The 5,303-nt window shown below is 44.0% G+C and overlaps 1 long non-coding RNA gene across 1 annotated transcript; it reads left to right on the top strand.

Annotated features, from left to right (window-relative positions):
* The first annotated feature begins 2,512 nt into the window (after positions 1 to 2,512).
* Positions 2,513 to 4,178, top strand: LOC143174975 (uncharacterized). Its single transcript, XR_012999529.1, has 2 exons — positions 2,513 to 3,111; positions 3,841 to 4,178. It is a non-coding gene; the product is annotated as an uncharacterized LOC143174975 (long non-coding RNA).
* The last annotated feature ends 1,125 nt before the right edge of the window (positions 4,179 to 5,303 follow it).

The raw sequence follows: 5,303 nt of genomic DNA, 5'->3' as shown, positions 1-5,303 counted from the left end.
CTGCGACTTTGACCGTGAATATGTGTCTACGGCATGTTAGAGTTGTAAGTGGGTTAAAGGCACCGGTCGTTTAGGGGGTGAAGTGCATAGTTTGCTCGCGCTTCGAAACAACGCCGGAGTGGATCGGCTAACGAAGTGTGTTTGCCGACGGAGGCGGCGGGAACGAAATATGGAAGGGGATCGGGACTAAAGAAAACACAATCCGGTGGAATCGTTAACAGTTGACTCATTCGGTCTCTCTTTTCCTCGGTCCCGATGATTGCGTGCCACGCTCACGCGTACGAATCGCGGTTGGAGCTCCGAAGAGGACATCGAGGGATCTCCGACTCTGACTTCATTTCCATACCTGCGAATATTCTACTTTCAAATATTCAACTTTTCTCCTTTGAAGCTTTGAAACAGGGATTTCAACTTTTCCAAGTTTTAACACTAAAACTAGCGGAACGGTCAAAATGACCCATTCTTGATGTCTTCTTTTCGCAATTATTAAAAAGATAACAGATGTTTCTCTGGAAAACGATTAAAGAAATTAATTTAGCAATACGGAAACGGAATTATAAATCAATTAAAGTCTCAATAGATGTACTCTTGGAGTTTTTATAAAGAAATTTCGAAAAGTCAATTCAACTGCTCGGTAGTTTTAGTGTTAATGGAGATGCTTGCTTGAAGGTTACGGAGCGATTGAATATAATTAAATACGCAAGCTAAAGATGATATTTGTTCAATGACTGATGTTGGATCTACATATCGCTCATATATTTCTAATTTGAATTACATTATTTTTAGAAGGAATTATAATATCTTTAGAAGAAAAATTCTTCCGAAAGATTAACGAAAAAATAATATCCTTCAAAGAAATTTTCCATTGAAATAACTTTTAAACTAAATTCGAAATCTTAAGTATACTTTAATACGTAGAAAGTAAACCAGTGATCCATCAGTTCATACAATCGTAGAATTCTAATTAACAGAGAAGCCAATGCGAAAATCCATCAAACTACTCTAAAAATAAACAACACCAACTTTTGTCTCGCAGTCCCTTCCACCAAACAATATTATCCCCTTAGTACCATTTTTTTAAAGAAATGCAACAAAATTGTCTATTTTATTTAAAGCACTAATTTCATTTGAAGATAGTAAACCGATACTAACAAAATAGTTGTTCGATTTGATCCGTGGGTAAAGAACAACATTGATTGTTCTTAAATTCGTCAAGAAATCTTCATCGCGAGTCTCACTCGTCATTTCACGGCAAGGGGATAAACAATTTTAACCCTTTGCGGACGAACGCCGATGTTTCGGCGAGATGAAATGTTGTTTCGAAGACTAAGTCGTCGACAGATGATTCAATTATTCAAACAAAAAGAGATCGTAATTTCTGGTTTTTCTAATATTTAAGTAATTCGTATATAATCTAGCTTCGTCTGCTATAGGTTTTCTATTTTTCAAAGAATCTTCGTCCGCAAAGGGTGAAACCTAACATCTAACCCTACACGCAAATCAACAACCCGTCTCTCCGCATCAAGCGATATCCAAGAAATCTCATCGTCAACCTATCCAGTGAATCTCGGCCGACCCAAACCCCGTTCCGCTAGCGGCGCGATTCGTCGACGAGAGTACTCTCATCCGGAATCGGGCTTCAAGCGACAACGATGAGACAATACGGGAAGGATCAACCGAAACGCGACAAGGGGAAAAAGAAAGGAAAAAACTGCCGTCGCTATACCAGCGGGTGGACGGGGCGACACAGGAATCCGGGGGGTGGAGAGGGCGGAGGACACACGGGGCTTCCGGGGCGATCCGGGTTAACCGGGAAAACCGACGCGACGCGTCTGCCCGGTAATCTGGCGTGCACCGATTAAGCGACATCCGTTGCCGGTGTATCGTCGCGCGTCGGTTTCCCGCGAGGAGATGCGGCCTGATGCGCGGTCGACGCGACGCTCGTGCACGCGATATAATTTTTTTTCTCTCCTCTCGTTCCCGTCCCGTCGTTCCTTCCGCGTCTCTATCTCTTTGACTCGATTCGACAAAGCGCCGGATCCCGCGCGGAAATCCCGCCTAGGCGCTGCCACGCCGGTGTAGTTGGACGATGCAACCGGCGCGGCGCGCAGTTGGAGGAAGAGGCCGGGAACGCGCTGCTGGATGGCGGAGTACACACCGAAAGCGACGGAGATGGTCGGGCCAGAGTGCGAAAGCGGGACAAGACTAGGTAGAGAGGGCGGACGTGCAGGTGAGAACGAGACGTAGCAAGGGAGGAAACGAGAGAGAGGATGAGAGGGAGAGAGAGAGAGTGAGAGAGAGAGAGAGTTGCAGAGGTGGTTGGGGGTAGGCGCTCGTTGATTTCCCGTTTTCATATTCAATATGATCTGCCCCGGCATTGTATTCATTGAAAACGAGTCAACCGCATGCAAGATCAAGAGCCGGGCGCCAGAAACGAGAGTGGATCATGGAAGGCCCGGCCTCGTTGGTGATGACGGCGCGCGGTGGTGGTAGTGGGTAGGTCGTTGCGGTGGTTGGATGGATGGTTAGTTGGTAGGTAGGTGGGCTGGTTGCCTGACTGGCTGGTTTCCTACTCCAACTAATGAAAGGAGACTCTACGCCAGGGTCTGGAGGTTGCCCGTCTGCCTGAGGTTTAAAGCCGATGTGTCCTCTTCACCGTGAATCACGGCGTGGACCACGGCGGACTGGTTACCCCCTTGGCCGGCAGGGGAGGGGGCTGGGGACGCTGCTTCTGGATCATTCATCGAGCGATCATTTATCTTTTAAGGCTCGCCCAGCTCCGATGAATGCGAGCCTCTATTAGATGTCCGGCCATTCGGAGAACTCCTGGACCGTCCACTTTGGGAACTTCTTTCCGGGAGTCCTCGCGAGCTTTGATGCGAGAGGCCCGCTAAGATTCGACGGCAGGAGCCGTCTTTTGGGAAGTCTTGGCTCGGCTGAAGCGGACTTGGATTCGTTTGAGTAGTGGAATTGACGATGCTGGCGAGCGCTGAGACACCGACTCGGGACCCAGTGCGGTGAAGATGCAACGTGAAGTTACAGGTTTTGAATGTTGGGGTACCATAAGTTGGATATTGTGTTCGGGGATGCACTGTTACTTGGAGAACCGCTGTGAGTATTCAGGGATTGCGGATGAATGTAACGGATGTAATGTCGTTCATCGCAGCTTGCGTTTAGTGGATTTATTAGAGGGAATTTATTCGAGGACCATTCATCAATTGGGGTTTCCTTGTGTAGTTTGTGTAGATAAAGTGTGTTTGGTAATTAGTATTTTGTGACAAGGTCCTTGTTAAAGAGAGTAGAATTAATTAGTTGATTCGATCGAGGGAGCTGGAACGTAATTGGTAGCGATAACTTTAATTAAGCAGAAATTAAGAATTGTAATCTTCCCTTTTCTTGTAGCTAAGTATACTGATTTTAATAGTACCTAAAAGTCGCAGTTTTCTTCCTGCAAGATACGTGATGACAAACATCTAAATGGTAATATGTTTTCATGGAAATCTGAAAATTGTTGTGTTTTAATAATGTTTTTAGCGACACACAAATAGCTGCGGTAATTTAAAGAAAAAGAGGATACGAGGAAAATATTTTAATGTAAACTATTTGATCAATTTATTAAAGCATACAGTGAATTTTGTCCTTTTAAAGTTGAAAAATATTGTTGAAAAATACCGAATCTTCATGTGTAATATTTATATTACTATTATATTTACATATTTAATATATTCTTTTTATTGCAGCGATCTTCTATCATTTTAGCGAATATTCTGCCAATAAAACTTTACACGATGAAAAATGTTATTTCTCCCGAAGTTAATTTAAATTTACATTATTTTACAGACATTGAAAATATTTCAATGATACGACCGGCTGCTTCAATACGATACATAATGAGCGATGGTGAGCAGTTTTTTATATTAGCAATTAATGGTTTCTTCGTCAGTTATTCCGAATGGCCAGCCAGGAATATAACGCCGAAGCTCTAAAGCGCAGAAATCCGCCTCAGCAATATTCAAATTAACGATTCGCCAGCATTTTTCGTTCATTTCGGTATTTGGCCCATGGAAAGCGACTTTTTATTTATTCTTCAATAGACTGAATATTAGAATCGTATTATACAAGATTCATAAAAATGTAAATTACCATCGCGGAAATAGACTGTGTTTTATAACTTCCAATCTATGAAAATTTCATATAATCTTCTTACCTCCAGTGAAAGTAAATCAAAAACAATCAAACATTGCAAATGATTTTTTCCTTCGACCGAATAATACACCCAATACTTTTAAAATTGCTACAAAAAGATTTAACGTTAGAGATCCTTTTTATTTAATCATATTATATCTCGACTCCATTTCTACTTTTTCGAAACTATAAAAATCATTCGCAACCGCTATAAATATGTCTACCTATCTTCCAATCCACATAAATTCACAATCCCATTATTCTTAGTTACAACGAATTAGAAGGAATGAAAATAATTATACCTCCCTGCTTGACTAACCGTCTTCTCTCCAACCAAACAATCCAATCAACATCTTCGAAAGCAATCGCAAAAACATAACAAAAATATCCTAACCGGCAGAAATATCCCCTAAACTGAACAAGTCGCATATCGGAAACATGCTATCGGAGGCTGCCAAAAAACGCGCGCCTGCCACCCAAGAGGAACCCAAGAACGAACAATCCCCGTCCCCCGAGAAACACGTCCAATTACCGGGGCCCCATTAAAATCATGTCCGGAAATGCAATAACAAAAACCCCATCATCGGTCAAAGGGAGTGGTCCTCGGTGATTAAAGATCCCCGGTGAGGGTCGAGACTTTTAATCACGATAAGCGCGAGCTGCCTCCTGTCGGATCGGTGGAGAGTGGCATAATAACGAAGGGCCGACCGTAGAAGAATCTTGTCCCGTCGTCTGGTCCTCGGGTGTGTCATCTTCAGCGACGCTTCCACCCTCGATCCCCGCGTAGGTGGATGGCTGGTCGGATGGCAGCGCAAACGGGGTGGTAATACGTACGGTACGCGACGTCACGTTCGCGCCGCGAAAGAGGACGAGGCTGCAAAGAAACGAGTATCGCCATTGTGGCAGAAAAATGGGAGAGTCCCTAATAGTGATACAAACGCGGGCGAGCGTGTGCAGTTACACGCATACCCGCGCGTCCCTCGCGTCCATGCATAGTACACACGACCAAGAGAATCCTACCAGAAAGAAACAGAAAAAAAACCAGGGGGCGAAAGAGAGAGGGAGAGCGACCTGGAGGGAGAGAGAGTGAGAGAGAGAGAGAGAGAGAGAGAAAGGGT

This window comes from Nomia melanderi, chromosome 10 (assembly GCF_051020985.1).
Source record: "Nomia melanderi isolate GNS246 chromosome 10, iyNomMela1, whole genome shotgun sequence".
Lineage (NCBI taxonomy): Eukaryota > Metazoa > Arthropoda > Insecta > Hymenoptera > Halictidae > Nomia > Nomia melanderi.
The sequence above is the reverse complement of the archived record's forward strand: the minus strand, read 5'-3'. Positions and strand labels throughout refer to the sequence as shown.